This window comes from Marmota monax, unplaced genomic scaffold (assembly GCF_021218885.2).
Source record: "Marmota monax isolate L192 unplaced genomic scaffold, Marmota_monax_Labrador192_F-V1.1 WCK01_AAM20220418_F8-fsc00036, whole genome shotgun sequence".
NCBI classification, from domain to species: Eukaryota; Metazoa; Chordata; class Mammalia; order Rodentia; family Sciuridae; genus Marmota; species Marmota monax.
The window spans coordinates 2,719,392-2,738,308 of record NW_026694491.1 but is presented as its reverse complement, the minus strand read 5'-3'; positions in this window follow the sequence as shown (position 1 = coordinate 2,738,308).

Genomic DNA, 18,917 nt, shown 5'->3' with positions numbered 1-18,917 from the left:
GGCGCAGCTGACTTCAAGCCTGACTCAATCCAGGGACTCAACCTGGTGATCAAAGCTCACTCTTTCTCTCTCCATTCTAAGGACAAATTCTCTCTGGTGGGCAAGATGAGTTCTCAGCAAACCCCATGCGTTAATTTCCTGGGATTGCTGTAACAAATTGCCATAAACAGATTGTCTTAAAATAGCAGAAATGTATTCTCTCACAGTTCGGGAGGTTAGAAGTCAGGGTGTCAGCTTGGTTGTTTCCTTCTGGGGCTCTGAGAGACAATCCATTGCATGGCTCTCTCCTAGCTTTTAGTGTTTGCTAGAAATTTGTTGGCATTCCTTTGCATCTAGATGATCCCAATCTCTGCCTCCAACTTCCCATGGCCTTCTCTTCTCTGTCTCTCTCCTGTGTCTGTACCTAAAAAAAACACACCTCTTTTCTTGAATCAATTCACCAATCGTGGGATATAGAACAAATTTTAAATTTAGGATGATCTCTCTTAAGATCTTTAACTCGATTGATCTGCAAAGATTCTTATTGCAAACACGGTTATATTATGAGATTCCTGATAAACATAAGTGTTAAGGGAATACTCTTCAACCACTGTCCCCAACAAAGTCATCTCCCTCACTGTCTGTGGCACAAAAAGTCCTGTTTCAGCAAGCCCAGAGTGGGTCATATGCCAACTCTATGGTGAAGTGATGGGCCAAGGACTTTAGCCCCTACAGGCCTAAAGTCTGTAGGGGCTAAAGTGGGTTCCCAAGAATAAAACCTTTCTATCAGAAAAACAGATGAAGATATGCTGCAGGAGAAATATCAATGACTGGATTCTGGAACAAATGGGAAGATGATTCTGAGTATGATATGGCAAGATCTTTGGAATTCTAATGCTTCAGAACTGAGTGGGTTCTAGAAATTAGTTTATTAGCCTCCATTCCTTTGTACAGACAAGAAGCCAGAAGCTCAGAGAGGAAGTGACAGAGGACCCCTGACAGTCAGTGAGGAGCTGCATGTTGGAAGGCAGGTACCACCTGGGTTGCACACGGGGAGCAGGAGGTACCTAAAGAGTTTGGAGGAGCTAGACCCAGAAAGGCTCAGTTCAAGGGACACAGGTAGATGCCAGAACACATTTCACATCAATTCCTGCAGCTCTCCATGCCTTAGCTTACTGAAGCATCCATCTAAAGAGTAAGAGTTATACTATTGGTTTTTGGAGACTTCTGTGAACACCTGTACCTGATCAGGTTTGCACCCGTTTGCCATAAAATCAGAATAATAAGAATAACATAGAATTTTTTTAAAAAGCCAATTATAAATCAATTCAAAGAACTATATTTTCCCCTCGTATTATATCCCTTCTATTTTTTGGCATTTGTTAAGGTATTATTTTATTAAATCAGGGTCACAATATGGAGCAATATTATTTTGTTTCATTTAGTTTTGTGGCCTGTATGTTTGACAACTGAAAATGCTGGCAGCCCTTGGTTGGTTTTCCAAAATTTGGGGCAGGAAAGGGATTTTGCTGACTCATGACATCCTAAGGACTGGGATTCCTAACATTTGACCAACTTCTGCATCTTATTAGGTAGCTCCTGAGTTGAGCCACCTTAGTGAGAAATCTCAAGAGAATTCCCTGAGCACTCGTTTTCTTAAGAGGAAGGTGGCCTTGATTTCAAATTGGCTTTTACTGTGTTAGGCATGTCTTGAGGAAGCTCTATTTTGCTGAGGATGAAATAATACAACTTGGTTAGTTATATTATTTGTTGCTAAGGACGCATCTCTCTGAAGTGAAGCATGCACGTGGTCCCTCCTTAACACCTGTGGCTTAGTGACCTTGCCACCATTATCTCAAGTGTTCACAAGACCCACTTGTTAGTCAAAGCAGTTGAGCTAGTTGAAAGCTTCTGATTCATCTGAACAGCTTTCCCATGTTTTTTTTCAAACAGGAAAATTAGCTGGACATTCTTCAGAGTAATTGACCCATGGATTTGAGTTTTATCTGTTTATCCACAACAGCCACCACACCAAGTTGTCAATGAGCACGCTTCAGCCATACCTCACGGTTGGTGACATCTGAGCTGCACATCACCCTTTATACTCCAAGTGCTTGGGATCCCCTTCATCTAAACCACTTGTGTTAGAACATTGGTAGGCAGGAATGCTGTGGGGAGGGCTTATTTAAGGACCAACCAGACCAAAAAAAAAAAATTTCTTTTCTGGGATTTAGGATGAGTTATCTTTGCCTAAGCAGGAAGCAAAGGGATATTGAATAGAGGCATATTGGCCATCCCCTGGGATCCCTCTAGAGACCCCAGTTCATGTTAGCTGATAGCATCATGTGCATTCTCTTCACATCCTCCAGCTTCTTCAGGTTTTGGTCAGTTGCTGAAGAATGAAGGGGATTTAAAAATATTGAAAATCCAGCAAAGAAAAGATATGAGGTTAAGCTAGCGCATCAAGCCAGGCTAACGCCTCTCTTGCCAGGCATGAGAACAGAAAAGATAGTAAACATCCCTGACCCATTTCTCATTCGTTCATTGGTTCAGCCTTTGATTGGCTAAGCCATTCACTCAGAGCTACTAAAAATCTTTTTTAATTCTTGTCTTAGGATCTCAGGACAGAGACATAATCAAAATGGACTCAAAGGGAGACGATTTAAGGAAACTCATTTTGGCCTACTGTTAGGAGATTGTTGCTGTCCTGAGGGCCCCTGTTGGCCTCAAAAGGCTTAAGTAGGTTCCAGGCTTCTATTTCAGAAAAGAAGCTGTCCAACCGACTAAGGAGGGCTTGCTTGAGGCTTAATTCTGTGAGGTAGCGAAACATACACAATGCGGATGTTTCCTCCCCAGGGCTGGTCAGTTCCCCATGGGAAGGAAAGCAGGTAAGGATTGTAGGGTACAAGTTTGCCCAGGAAAATTGGTTATGTCCCCTGGAACCAAATGAAAGCTCAATGGGAAAGGAAGAAGAAAGACCAGTCACTAGCCACCTGATTCACCATTAACAAAGTGGGTACCTACTGCTATTGCTTATTTATTTATTTATTTATTTATTTATTTTTTATTTGTTTTAATTAGTTACACATGACAGTACAACGATCTTGACATATCATACATTTGAATCAGATGGGATATAATTTCTCATTTTTCTGAGTGTGCAGGTTGCAGAATTACATTCAATTTAGGTCAAATTTGGTGCCTACTCTTCTGATCATCACTACACTGGAGTACAAAAGGGCAAAATATAGCCCTTCTGCTACCTGAAGTTGCTCAGTACGCAGCCATGGAGGAAGCTTAGTAAAGAAAAAAAAGGAGGCAGACTCACACTGTCAATAAGCTTTTATGAAACACACGAGGAGGTACAAAATCTTTTCACTCTTAGGGCATCTCATTGGAGGGCTGATTTGATCATAATGAAAACAATAGCAGCTGCAAATGCTGCATCCTGACTATGTGCAGATGCTATCCTAAGTGCTGGGAATGCATTATCTCCTTTACCAGCCCAGTGAGATAGGCAATGCTATTGTTCTGGATTTGCAGATAAGGAAACTACAAAGAGGGCTAAGAGATCTGCATGAGGCCATGTGGCTTGGTAAGTAGTGCAGCTTAAACATTTGCATTCAGGTAGCTGACAACTGACCCTTTGTAAATAACTGGGGCTCGACCTATGTTCTGTGTTTGAGGGATTATCGTGTCAGAACCGTGGCTCAGAAGGCACCAGAGAGGACAAGGTACTGTGACTCCTATCTAGAGAAGAGCCTGGACAGAGAAGACATTTCACATTAGGTTCTATTAGTCAGAAAACTCTTACCTGGAGGTGGACATCAGATAATCTCTGAGATGAACCAGGCTGGGAGAGGTGAGCCCTGGAAACCAGATACAACTCACAAGGTTAAAGAATGGGCACGTGGAGATGCTGAGGTGCCTTTGGGGGTGAACAACAGCCACAGTGACAGATGACAGAAAGGTAACTAAATGGTACTATATGTGGGCAGATGCTAACAAAATTAACCTATGAGTGAATTACAAGTGACCCTACATTTATCAAGTTTTAATTAGTTGCAGATGAAAGAAACAAAACATAAAGCATCTAAGTAAGGAAATGTATTTCCTCATAAATCTGAAGTATCCAAGGATATTAAGTTTCAGGCATGGCTGGATCCAGCTGATCAAATCAATAATCCATCTCTTCATCTCTGGAAGCTGCTTTTTCATTGACTTCCTTCTCAATCAGTCTTTCTTCATGTAGTAGCCTCTGGTACCTTAACAAACAGAGTAGAAAGATTTTTTTTTCCCAATAGTTTGCTATCTCCTTAATTCAACAAATATTAATATAGTAGCTACATGCCAACATAAGAAATACAGCACTAAAAAGGATAAATGTTGCTTTTCCCATGGAGGTTACACCTAGGAGGGAAAAGACAATCAGACGGTAAACAGCAAATACAAATAGATTAAGTAGCAATAAGTACTAAGAAGAAAAATTCAGGATAAGAGAGAGAAGAAGGTATGATTTTAGATAAGGCTATCAAGAACACCTGAGCAGGTATCTAAGGAAAGAGTGATCCATGTGGACATATGAAGGACGAGTACTGCAGGAAGATGGGAGAGCAAACACAAACCCAGGTCTGATCCATTGGAAAGCACAGTGATAAGTGCCATCCTGCATGTGTCCAGATGAATAATGCTCAGACCCTGTACCCAGGAAGTCAATAGTCCAGGAAGGGGAAGAGCAGGTTTAAAAATGCAAACAATACAGGTTGATTGTCATGATGCTGCACCTGACCATGAACTTCAGGGTCTAGTGGGGACATAAAAATAGGAATGAACAAGGAAGAAATCAAACCCTTCCCCCAGGGTTAAAAATATAGGACTCTGACCCTCACACACAATAAACAAAATTACAGCCGTGATTTCCACACCTGAGACATCAGTGATTGTTTTCTTTGCTTTTCCCACAATAACATTTGTGGAGGACAGCAGGTTGTACTTAGGTTGGTTTCCAGGTTCAGGGGCCCATAGCAGTGTCTTCTCATGGACATGGTGCTGAATCTGAAATCTAACAGGAAAGGCTAGACCAATAAGGTCTGCTTCACAGAACTTACCTTCAAACCTAATGAATAAAGGGACATTTGCTACGAATCCCCCACTAAACCACAAGTGTAGCTCGCGAACTCTTTCTGGTCCTCTCTCTTTTTTTTTTTCTCTCCTGCACTAAAAAATGATTTATCTTTTAACTTAGCCTTAATTCACAATTTCACAATTAATTAAACATCAGCCTCATCATTATACCCACAAAGCATTTAAACTGATGTTGGGCGAATGTTGGGGAAATGAATAATGCTTTGAAGGTCCATTTCAAATTAGTTATTTGATTAATGAATATTCCACAAGGGCGTTGGGGAGATGACCTCTGTTGATGACTTAAAGAAAGACATGTCTGTTTAGATAATGAGAAGACAAAGGGAGTTTGAGTTATCTCCGGGTGTACGTTGGGTAGAATTACAAGGATTAATCCATACAAAATGTATTACTTTTCCTGTGGCTTGTTGAAGATAACATAGAATTGTAAGATCAATAAATGAAGTTTGGCATTTCAAAGATGCTGCTTCATGATAAACTGTGCAATGTGTACCCCAGACCGCCAGCCATGAGCACAAGCCACCCACCGGAGGCTTATGAAGGATAGCAGGGTTTGCTCCTGATAAGGCTTGCAGCTGAGCGGGTGGTTTGCCTCCTAAACTCTCCTTAATCCCTCCTAACACCTGACCTTTCGATTTCTTAGATGTAGAAGAAGAAAATTGGGTTGTCACCAGCTTCCTGTATATTCAAACCAAATAAGAAACAGCTTACCTTGTTTTGTCATTTAGAAGGAGGCTTTTCTCAGCAGATTCATGATCAAAAGCACATATTGCAAAAGAGAATCAAATATAGGTCAAAGATGCTGACGGCGGCACAGGATCAGAACAGGACTATGAGAGGGGGAGAGGTGCTTCCATCCCAGCCAGCCTGTCTCCTGGCCTTCCGAATGGTGGACAGTTAAATTACTTTTCATTCTTAATGATGTGACATTTTAGGAGAGTCAAAACTGGTGCAAAAATGGGGGTCATCAGGGTCCCCAAAGCATTGGAGTTGTTTGAACATGAACAAAAGGTTTATTTTAATGGTAAGCAAAATAGCTTGTTTCCTCTCCTGAGTTGTTTTGTTTTTGTTTGTTTTCCTTAAACTATGGAAGCAACTCTTCAAAGCAGGGCTAATGTTCTTTCTATAGATAGCAATACAGAGCCTTGTGGTGCTAAATTACCTCCCGGTGGCAGGTTGAGAAGGTGGCCTCAGGTCTCATGGGAAGCCCAGTGCAGACAGAGAAAGGCAGATTCTTAGGCTTCTTGTCCTGGGTGTTGGGTAGAGAGTGCAGCCTTCATGCTCACCTCCTTCTCCATGCATAAAGGATAAGTTAAGATAATTAACATCTTCTGAAACTATCTGTTTCAGAAGCCAGTTGCTGGCTATCGATAATTAGTAACTACTGATAGTTAATTATTAGTTATAGATAGTTATCGACAGCTAATCAATAACTCTAAGGGAAGAAAGATAACTACTTCTTTGGAAACAGAAGACTTGACATGGTTTGGACTTCAAGGATCTGGTTTGGGATCATAGAAATTTCAGAATATTATAAGATTCTGGTGGCATGAAAACTGATCAACTTGTGCTTTTTGGGCAAGCCATTTCATTTCCCTTCCTGACACTGGAGAGATTTTTCAGCTCAAAGTTTCCTTTCAGCTCAAAATTTCTCTCCTACAGGTTATTTCTTTCTAGAAGTGAAAAAAAAAAAATCAGAAATTATAGCACTTAAATAGTTGTAGTCCTTATCAGGAGACTATCAGGAAAATAATTCTTATCATTTTGGGGTAGTTGTTTCTTAGAACTTAAGTCTTCAAATTCCACTTTTCAGAGATACTGTTAACATAAATTACCCCACAAGGAATTATTTACTACACCCTGCATTTATCTGTACTCACTCCTCAAAATTATTTTACATCCATACCATTTGTCATATTTGCATGATGATTTTGGCATTTTGCATATGATCTTTGGGGGCTTATAATATTCTAACTCATAAATTACTAAGGTTATTGGCCAGGGGAAATCTTGCTTTAATTTCACCTTAGAAAAAAATCATCATATGCTAAATATCTTCCATATCCCATTCTCCGGCTGATCATTTAAAAGTCAAATGGCAAGACCGGCTCGCATTCTCCCTTTTCAATCCAGAAAGACGTTTTCTGAAGATTTGGCCCCCTTCTCTTTAGCAAGTCAGCAACTGAGGGCTGCCCAGGATGTCAGATGCTTCTTGTTTTCTTCTCTTTTGGTCTCTCTTCTCACAGGTAGAGAGACATCCCTGTCCTTGGAATTAATTCAAACTTGGGAACAGGGGATTTGATTCCAGTATATCTCTGGACCTCCTTGTGTCTTCCTCAGTACAACTTTAGGTTGGAAAATCTAATGACTGATTTTATGTCATTATTCCTTTGTGCTATGATTTGGATCTTAAATGTCCCCAAAAGGCGCATGTGTTGCTTCATGGCCAGTCTGTGGCAGTGTGGAAGGCAGTAGAACTTTCAGGAGCAGGATGCCAACTGGAAGAAGGCTTGGTCACTGGGGGCTATGCCCTTGAAGTGAGTATTGAGATCCTGCCCCTTCCTCTTTTCTTCGACGCCTAGACACCATGAGGGAAGCAGTTTCCTCTGTGTGTCCTCCCACTCATGATGTGCTACCTTGCCACAGGCCAAAGGCAACAGGACCAAACAAACAATCACAGATTGAAACCTTTGAAATGGTGAAACAAAATTAACCTTTCCTCCTTATAAGGTGACCATCTCAGGTATTTCGTCAGAGCGACGTAAAACTGACTAGGACACTTCATCTTCACATCTTCTCTGCAACCCCCATTACTGAGATAAAGGGCATCTTGAATTGTTATTACCTGAAATTTTCCTGATACCAGCCACTTGCCTGACTTTGTCAAGAAATATTAGGTATTGTTCTGGTTACATGTCTTCTAGAGTGTTTTTAGGGACACACAGCCACCAGGACTCTGGAAAACTGGCACTTCCTTATTTGAAGCTAGTTTTATACTTTTTTTGAATTCATTTCTTGACTTTAGTCCAGATCAAAACTAGTGTCTGGCTTTAACAGCCTAGGCGATTCCATCCTTATCAGCAAGCGTCACAATGTATTAACAAAATATTAACAAAGTACAATACTATCATTGGTCACGGACTGTGAGCATTATTCTTATTAGAAATTGATCAACACGCAAATTCTTTTAGTTACTGTTTGTTGATGACTGACATCATCATACATGGTCTACAGGGACTTGGATTTAACAACATCAGATAATCTGGACTGTGACAATTCCAGTTTGGATGCTTACAAATGCTGATCCTGATCTTCAAAATGAACTGACCTCAGGTCCTGTTCCCCCTATGTATTTGCTCATTTCTTCATTAGAAATGTCTATTTTCTTATTTTAGGGCCTCTCTTTCTAGCTCAAGTATAGCTAGCTACAAACTGCTTATGTACATGCAGATAAAGCCGAGAAATCTCATAGAATAACAGACTGACATAGGGCAGTTTTGCTATCAGGAGATGCCCTATTGCTCTGAAATTTTAATGCTACCAGTATCTTTTCCTTTTTGTACTTATCCCATTCTTTCCCATCTTTTCCCTTTCATAGCTGGTGTTACCTTCTCATTAGTATCCCAGTGGGAGACAGCCTTCACAGAGAAAGGACGGTGAAGCTGTCCCCTTACAAACCTGTTCCCCATCTTGAATTTTCATGGCTGAAACCTGTGGTTATATTTGCTATTCTTTATCACCCAGGCTTTCATGAAAGAAAAGGCATTTGAGAAGCAAATGCGATAGGAATCTAAAAAGACCAGAGAGTGTACTCGAGGACCGGATCTCCAGCCGAGCGGAGGTGTTTGGGAGAGTAGTTGCAATTTTTATTCAGAAATGGACCCAATTCAGCAGGCTTTTAGTGCAGCAAAATCACACACTTGATAATCATCAGACATGATTTTGACGGTGAACTACCATTGTGGAGTACCATTTTAAGACTCTAAACTTATTTCCCCCACGCTGTAAAAGTTCAAAATTCAGGACTATTGCGAATATATCATACCTTTAAATCAGTGGGTTCCCCACCCTTCCCCCATCCTTCCTTAAAGCAAAAGGCATTTTGCACATACAGATAGAGCATATAAAGGGAATTTTTAGGATTTTGGCATATGGCAAGTGTTAATTTTTAGCCTGTGGAGTAGCACCTTCCGTGAAAAGAGAAGTAGGAAGAGCCCTACTGTGCCGCGTCTTCAGTGCATGCGTGCATGTCAAATGTTAAGACAGTGGGTGATTGCGGGGTGGACATCTGAGCTTGTCTCTGTTCAGATCTATTTTGGACTATCAGAAGTCTGCTTTTCCTTGGGGATGGGACATAAAGAGGATAAAACAGTCTCTAGTATCCCTAGCCCCTTTGATTGTATTATGATTTTGGATGGTGGTAAAGATCTAGCCCAATCAAGTCTTTTTCTCCCTGGACAGGTTCTTAGAAATCGAGGGCACAAATGGAAGTGGAAAAGAAGTGGGTACAGATACTGTGATCTCCACATCAAGCCTCCATTAGTGTTGGTTTTTAAGTAACTGTGACCCTCTCAGAACAAAAAGAATATAGACAACCTCTTATTTTATGGTGACGCTGGAAGGACAGCTTTGTGCATCTTTTGTTATAAAGAACAGAATCCTTCCTAATTACAAAAAAAAAAAAAATGTAGAAGGAACACACAAGACACATTTGTAGGAGGTTCATCCAGGCTTTATACTGAACTGACTCTAGGACCAGAAAAAGTCAAGGCTGAAGGACATTCTCTCTGCAAATTGTATGTCTCTTCTCCCAGTGTAACCCTACGCTCACCATGTTCTTATGGAGTTAAGTCAATTCACTATGTTCACATTTGGGACAATTTCTAGCATCATTTTCTGATCTAACCAGCCCTGGCTAGGAAGGATTTTTGTACACCAATAACCTAGCACGAGGACAAGCCAAAAAATTATGGGTACCCAATGTATTTTTTTAAATGAACAAGTCAAATAATCTTTAAGTAAATTAGAAAAATATCACGGCAAAATCTCTTTACTCAAGATACCAAGGAAGCAAAAATCAACTTGAATGAGGAGCAGACCAAAAGTTCCCTCATGTACAGATGTCTCACTGATATTTGTGATGATGCTACAGGAAGAGAAATAGTGGCCCACAGATGTGGGCTGTAGGGTTACTTCTCACCGAGAGGACTGTGGGGTGTGGGTGACTCCAAAGGATGCCTAATAAACTGGCTTTATGTCTTGGTCATTTCAGAAACATCAAGTATTCAAGGAAGATGCCCAGGAGATGACCATGAAAGATAGTGACACAAACCTTTATTAGTACAGAATTTATTTGCACCCAGTTAGACTCCAAAACACACTCCATGGAGATGCCCCCTGATAAAGCTCTCCTCTTTGGCCTAATTTGGTCAGCCTCCCCTGAGTCCTTTTCTCAGTCAGGCTAGCCGTGGGCCTGCCTTTAACAAGCATTCTTTAGCTAGACTCCCTCCATCTTTGATACCTTGTTCAAATTTCTTACCCCCTTACCCTTGATATCTAAGTCCTTGACCTGCCTTTGGCAACAATCCTGTAAGGCCAATTTAGCAACATTCATTCTACCTTCGATATCTCTTCTTGGTGATTTTTCATCCACTGATCGCCTCACTCTGACTATGTATCCTCAGATGCCTTTGCTGTTTTTGGAGTTGATTTTAATCTCTGTCTTATTGCAATAGCCCTGACTCTTGGTACAGTAGCCTTAAATGAAGTCATCCTTACCATTTTTAAAGAATGTTGAAATAATTTCTCTCCAGTGTCCCTCTTCACTCCCTGGTCATTCTGACCACCTCCGGGCTGCCTTTTCTGATCTTGGAAGAAAAAGAAGAGTAATGGCTGCCTTTTCCTGTAGAATCATCTGGAATATAAGGAAGAGGTTCTTAAATTAGTGAATTTTATGCCCATTTCTTATTCAATTCAATCTTAAGGTTATTTGATATTATTATTTTCTTGATATTTTGGGTAAAGATATTTTGCCATGATGTTTCTGATTCATTGAAAGATTATTTGCCGGGCACGATGGCGCATGCCTGTAATCCACAGAGTCAAGAGGCTGAGGCAGGAGGATGACAAATTCAAAGCCAGCCTTAGCAACTTAGCAAGGCCCTAAGTAACTCAATGAAATCCTATCTCAAAATAAAATATAAAAGGTGGGGAATGTGATTCAGTGGTTAAATGCCCCTGAGTTCAATCCCTGATACACACACACACACACACACACACAGAATTACTTGACACATTCACACTTTTATTCTACAAAAATATACTGAGTTTCTATCACTTTCATATCACTCTGCTAAGGACTAGCCACACAGGAATCCTTCAAATCCATAGTCATGTTTTTTTGTTGTTGTTTACTTTTTAAGTAATTTTGATTATTTAAAGTAATTAAAACAATATATTAGTAAAAATTAAATGCCATCATGCACACCCTTCTCTCCTTCCTCTAGCTTCTCTCCCAAAAGAGATTCTTACAGATTTTTCTCCGAACCCAAACATATAAGAATAGGTTTTGGCGAGAGAGGCAATGAGAATTTCCTTCCTGCAATTTCATGTTCTCTTGTCTGCTTCCACTGAAATGTTCAACCTAAGTCTGCTATCAAGGGAGTCAACTTTTAAATACAATGGCTATAGTGTTGTAAGGGCTCCATAATCATTTGCTCAATGAATGACCCTACAGGTGGACACTTTGGCTAATTCAAGAGCACCCGTTGGTCCCATGAGCCTTGGATATTTGCTTTGCTATCAATGACAGTTCCCTCGTCTGGCCTACTGTTGCGTCATGAGTATACCCTTACTGCTCTTTGGTTACTTGTCTTAATGTGTCTTCCATCTAGAATAAAAGCTCCTTGAGAGCTTGAGGGTGCAGCTCATTGACAACAGGCCAGACTTTGAACCCTGTGATACAGGTACTGTTATTATCAACATTTTGCTGACAAGGATACTGAGGTACAGCGAGGTTAAGTAACTTGCCTGAGACTGTCCAGCCAGTTAGTTATAGTGCCAGGCTCCAAACCCATAAAGTTCAATTCCAGATTCCATGCAACTGGTGAGGTCTCTGTGGTGTCTGTCTGTCTCAGGGTCAGTAATGAATACTTACTGGTTAATTAATTTGAATATAGGGGAAGATAAAAATTTTTCCACTATTTACTCAGTCTCAAGAGAACTGTGTTGGAGAACATAGGTTGGCAAGTGTGACATTCTTTTAGCGGGTTGGCTTGAAGAGACTCCTGATGTTCTGGAAATAACTGCAGCATGATGACACTGTGTCTTGCCAGCCTCCTAGCTAACTTTAAATCGTGTGGGTCACAACTATAAATGCTCTGTCCTTTTTTCTTTTGGGGATTCTGAATTTGCAGGGCTTACATAAGTAGATGTTGTTAAGACAAGGATGAGAGGTGATTTGATTTGGGTATATTTGCTCAGGAAGGGAATGCAATCGTGAATTAGCCCTGAGGGAGGACTGGCGAAATCAGGTTTTCATTTTCCAGAGAATTCACTGTGCTTCTCTCTGCCTGTTTACCCTTCTCTAAAATGTGTAAAAATAATGCCTTCCAGGAGGAGGCTAGATTATTTAAATACTGGAAGAAACCAGGATAAAAAACATCCATGGTTGTGTGCTCTTGTTATGCTAAACAATAGCAGAGTCACCAAAAGTTTCAATGGCTCAGGACTTTGAGACAACAGGTGGCAGTCCCACCAGACAAGACCTGTTAAGGTGGCAGCATGAGAGAGACACCTATCCCCACCCAACCTGGATCCCTTTTATTCAACTGAAATAGTCTTCAAAGGTCCACTCTAGATGTACCAGTGTAAGATAACATCAGGAGGGCCTTTAACTCTGGGATTCTTGAATATTAAAGAAAGTGTTTAGGATGACATGAATATACACTGTAAAGCAGAGTAGAACATGATTAAGGGTCTAAAAAAAATAATCACATAATCCTATGCCCACTAGGTTCCCAAATAAACTGCAAATGTTTCCACACTTAAAAGCTGATGACCAATCTTAACCCAACGAGTCAAAAGAAAAGCCTGTCTTGCCACCCACTCTGGATTCTTTATTTGGCTTCTCCTGGTTTCACATGTGTGCTTCTTATCATCTGTGCTGATGTTAGTGCTATCTTTCCATTAGTCCTCATTTCTTTTGGCTGATGGTTCTCTCTCTGCAGATGTGTTGGTGTGAAGTTTGCTCTGAGTGGCCTTTATCCATTGATAGGGACCTTGATGTCCTCAAACAGGCTGTCCAAGATGCCTGTAGCCATGGGGTGCTGACCTCAGCTGGTACGTCCAACCACCTCTGTATTTTGTGCTCTCTATTGTGCCGCATGATAAACAGAATTTCTCCCCTAGTTGGGATCCAAGATGAAGGCAAAGCCTCATTGTTCAACACTATGAAAATTGCACTGCACAAGAGAGTCCTTGAGAACAAAAGCAAAAATAAGCACTGCTCTGGCAAACATCATCATTCCTGTACCATTGGGCATTTATTGCCTAAATATCTAGATGCCCAAGAGATCTCAACTCTCATTTGGACCATGAAATGCAAAACCGGTAGGAGTGTGTAAGAAAGTGAGATGATAGAGTGGGGAATGGGGAGACAATTCAGAAACTGGAGGAGAAACAAGGTGTACTAAATATCATATCTACTTTTTAGTATTGTGGCCTGGTGAGATTTTTTTTCCTTTTTTCCTCGTTAGGAATTATATATTTGGGATATGCAGGGAATTCTTTTGTTTATTTCTTTCTTAGTCCAGTGGCTCAATTTTTTTCACAATTATCTGGGGTTTTCTGGAATATGAAAATAATCCCACATTTGAAATTCTGTGGAATAAAAGGGATGGGTAAAGTAAGAAAAAAACCCAAGTATATTCCCAACATAGCTTTCAGACTGGATTATGCTGTCTCAAGCATACAGGGATGCAACCGTATTTTGTAATAGGTGAGGGCTCTTTAAGTGCAAGGTGGCTGTTTGGGGGTAAGAAGTTGAGTGTCTGCATACCCATTGGCTTTTGGATGCATTAGCAGGGCCAATTAAGCTTTGAAACAGAAGCACGGAGCAGAACAGGTCTTCTTCCAGTCAGCATGCAATAAAGGCTCATTTTTCATCTGATTTGCATCATTCCTTGTAATTTGCATTTTAGGAGAGCTCAGGTTTGTTTGGCAGACAGCACTTCCATGACATCACATCTGAGCAAATGCACTGTTATCTGTGCACGTGGTAACAGCTATTTGGAGAAGTAGCCTCATGTCCTTTGTGCCGTGGTAAGGACAAGCCAGTTCTCAGTATTTGTCAGCCCATATTTGTTTTGCTCTTCTTACTGGTGGGAAGCCAGCTTTCTCCATACTGCACAAAGCAGTGATGGGTCCCTTGATAAGTAGGGTCGACACTGAACTCTTTCAATCCGTGGTGGTAAGACATGGGCTACTTCAGGACTCCTCCTTCTTTTCATGCAACTGTTGTATAATGAGAGGAGCTAGTCTATCAAATTTTATAGCCTCTTTATACAAAAGTTATGAAAATTTTATGAGATAAAGCCAGCACACAGTGGGTATTCAAGTAGTGCAAATTTCCTCTCCCAGCCCTTCGTGACAATGTGCTTGTGTTGTGATGTGTGTATATGCATATATACATATGTATATAGTTGTGATATCATTTATGTGTTTATATAGATCATATACATAACCTTGTGGGCTACTCAAGTGAATAAACATTACTTTGGTATAATAATATCTGGTGTTTTCCCTCAGATCCAACTTTTGGCTTCCCAACAGTAGAGAGATTTGATCCATTCTAGCTACAGAATTAAATATCACATGCTTTAACGTAAGAAAACAAATAAGGAACAGCTATTTATCCACTTATTTTACTTTGTTCTAATAAAATTTTTGTTTTATACCAGTGGCTGAAATTACAGGCACATAAGTGCTTTACACACAATAAAAACAGGTTCTCCTTGCTACCAGTAATTTTAACCTGAAAACTAAATATTTCACTTAGTCCTCATGGTACAGCCTGTTCATTTAGTGAGACTGCTTGGAAGTTATTTTTAAACTCAGCCATTTAGATCATTGTGTCTGGCAAACTGTCTAGAAGATGCAATGTTTCATTATCAAACAGAAACATTATGTACTGTGGCATATGAGTCATTAAAGGAGCAGCAGAACCGTTGTCACTCCCAAATAATAAGGCTTATTACTATTATTGATTATGTGTCATTATAGAACCTTTTGTCTGAGAATCTGAAATTACACTGTAACTGAACTATATAAACTTCCAATAGTGCAGATATTCTAAAGAACCTCTGTATCCACAATCTATAGATTCATTTATTTAACAAGCGTTTATTGAACATATACTATGTTCCGGATACAATGTTCAGCACCAAGAACTCGAAAATAAATAAGACCAAGATAGAGCCTTATGCAGAAAAATCAGTATTTAGACAAATTTAATTAGAAACCATTTTGAAGTCTGGTATGCTTCAATAAGCAGAGTAATCTCTGTATACTAAAGAACCTCTATGGAATTACAAGTAGAAGTTCTTGGGATGCAGATCTCAAAATAAAAATGCAAAAGTGATTTCTGAAATCCATGTCATTTAGTAGAAACTGAGAGTCCATTAGAAGACTTACTGTAGTCTGCTTAAATGTATTTTGGGTTTAAGGTTAAAAATGGAAGAAAATTGGAGAATATCTCCAATTGTAGTTGTTATTGGTGGTGGCTTTTGTTTGTTTGTTTATTTTTTAAAACCTGTCAAAAAAAACTATGCTTGAAAAAACAAAGACCATCATGAGGATTTTATTTGGGCCAGTGAGTCACACTATGTATGCTCTCAATTCTCTTATCTCAGCTGAGAGGGAAAAGAATGTAGACAAAGAGACAAGAGAATGGTTAATAAAGACGCTTTCCTTTTTCTGATGAACCTACAAGTAATTATGTTTTTGCTACTAAAAAAGAGAGGATTTATTTGGAATTTTTTGATTCTATAAAACCCTGAAGTTCAAAATTACTAGAAATATATATACTATATATGGATGTGGTGTGTGTGTGTGTATGTGTGTGTATACTTCCTAGGGCTGTTTGCTTCATATGAATCTGTTGGACTAAATTAAATTAAAGAAATATTAAGGCAAAGATCAACAAAACCAATAGCTATGTTAAATAGATTTTGCATTGTTTTTTACTTTAATACTTTAAAACATTTCTTTGAAAAACATATGACACTTCACAATGTTAATTAATTTAAATTACTATGTTTTATTCATAGATACTATATTAGAGGTCTAATTTGTAATGGAAAGATGATAAATGAATAGAAAATTATACTACCTAATATGACTTCAGGATTAACCCACCTTTGGAACCCCCAGAAGCACAGATCATGGGCACAGAGCTGAGGCACCATTGTCTCCCTGATAAGGTTGTGTAACCTTAATTCAGCCTAGAACTGGGGAGACAATGGACACCCTCACAGTCATTTCAGTGAACAGAAACATTGTACATGTTCATTTAACAGAAAAGTGTTCAGATCCACCGTGTGTAGGTACTGTACTGGGTGATGGAGGTACAGCACCAGTGAACAAGACACACTGCCTCTTCTGAGTTCCCTATCTCTTCAGGAAGATATTCAAAGCACATTGCGAAAAGACCCATAGGAAGCTTAGAGCTTCGTGAGGTTCGCACCAACTCTTACTTATCCATGCAGTCAGTGTTGGCTCAAGCTCTTCCTGGAAAATTTGTTACCGCTTTTTCTAAGCTAGGTATTGTTCAATCATGCTTCAAATAACAAATATGTTTCCCAAACTGCTTTCTCTGACTCTTCAGCCCAAGGATAAGTCCACTTGTTTTATGTTTCCATAGCACCCTGTACTCTTATGTTTTTTGAAATCGCAGACCCTTAGAATAATTTTTCGAAGCCTGTCTTTCCTGCTAGCACATATGTGCCAAATGACAGAGCCAGGGTGTCTTCTGTTCACTTCTTTTGTTTACTTCTCATCTAGAGTGGAGATTCCTATGGGAAGAGAGCTCCAGAGAAGTTCTGAGCAATGATCAACTTAATCTCTTGAGCTTGCTCTTTTTACTGGACTCAGGAACTTCACCCTCAGCCTGTTCTCTGCTCCTGATCTACTGTCTTCTTGTTATCTGGAACAGATCCTAGACAGCTTACCTGTAGGGTCTATCCCAATTTGTCCTCTTCAACTTGAAATCTAAATTATAGTCATATGCATGTTCATCAACAATGGATTGTGTCTACAATGGCGGTCCCTTTAGATGGCATCACTTAGTGACCTCATAGCTGTCTTTGGGTCAGCACACTCTTGGGTGTTCACACAGAGACAAAATCACCTAAAGATATTTCTCAGAACCCACCTAACACATGCCAGTTTTCTTCACACTCTGGATCCCAAATTCACAAGTCCCTCATTGTAGTGGTTGACTTCCCGGTTGCTACCCCATGTTTGTGTCAGACACACCCCAGAAGCTAGGCGGAATTGCAGTTGAAGATTTCTGATCAGGATTGATGGTTTTTCCAAGGAACAGTGCTGACGAGGAGCCTGGCAAGCACAGATCGGCCAAGAGACATCAAGGGCTTTGTGTTTGGAATTTTGTTTCTTTTAATATTTAGGTTTAAATATTAATGAAATTTGTATCTGTGCAAATTAGATGAGAAAACAAGGGGGAGAAAAGTGCTTCTGAGATCCCATGGGAAAAAATCAAGCACAAGAGCATGCTTCCTTCCCCAATAGGACACAGTTTGAATTTCCACCCTCATAAATATTTAAATTTGAAGGCTGCAGCAGTTATTTCTGAACAAGGGTGAACAGATTCTTACAATGGGGAAAAAAAAGAGAGTACGTTGGCAGTGCAACAGGATTTCTTGGTCCACTGGAAAAGTACTAACACATAGTGATTTTACCAAAATGGAACAAGCAGGACTGTGCCCTTAGGAAATAAATACATAAGGGTCTGTAATACTAAATTTATATACAAGGATATGCTAAACATGATTTACGATATAAATTCCTTTTATTTGTATTGCTTATTTCTGGAAGTTTTTATAAGGTGCACATTTCACGGTATATATTATAACCCTTGCCCTTAAGAAGAAATTTTTCTGCCTTATCCTCAATTATAGCTAGATTTGAGCCAGTGTTCCTCAAAAAGCAAAATTAATTAATGGGGAAAGTTAGATGACTGCTTAAGGTAGTTCCTATTCTAGCCAAATTTGAAAGTAAAGAGACAATTTAATATCTAAAATAAGTCAATTAGCTGAATTTCATAGTGATTTAAAATAAGTTGTCTTCCACTTTTCTCTGAAGTCATGAAATACTAAATATTCAAAAGGAAAGGTTAAAGGAGTTGTGATATAATTGTCTTCAAATATCTAATAAGAACAAAACCAATTGTTCTCACTTCACAGCAAAACGAATAAGAGCATGCATGTGTACCCTGAGGAAACATAAGGAAAAGGAAAATAGATCTCCTTGGGAGTGTTTGAAATACTAGAATCCATAATAAAAGAAGACCTAGAACCCATTTCTGTTGTTATTTGTTGACACCATCACATGCTTCTTTTAAATTGCAATAGTCTTGCAGACTTATATAAAATTTAAACATCTGGGAACTAGTATCATTAAAAGTGAATATCACTCACAAACAGAATTTCAATTTCTCAGAATTTTCATGCACATTCTTTTGATTGTTTTCTCTCAGTAATTTAACTTATAATTAA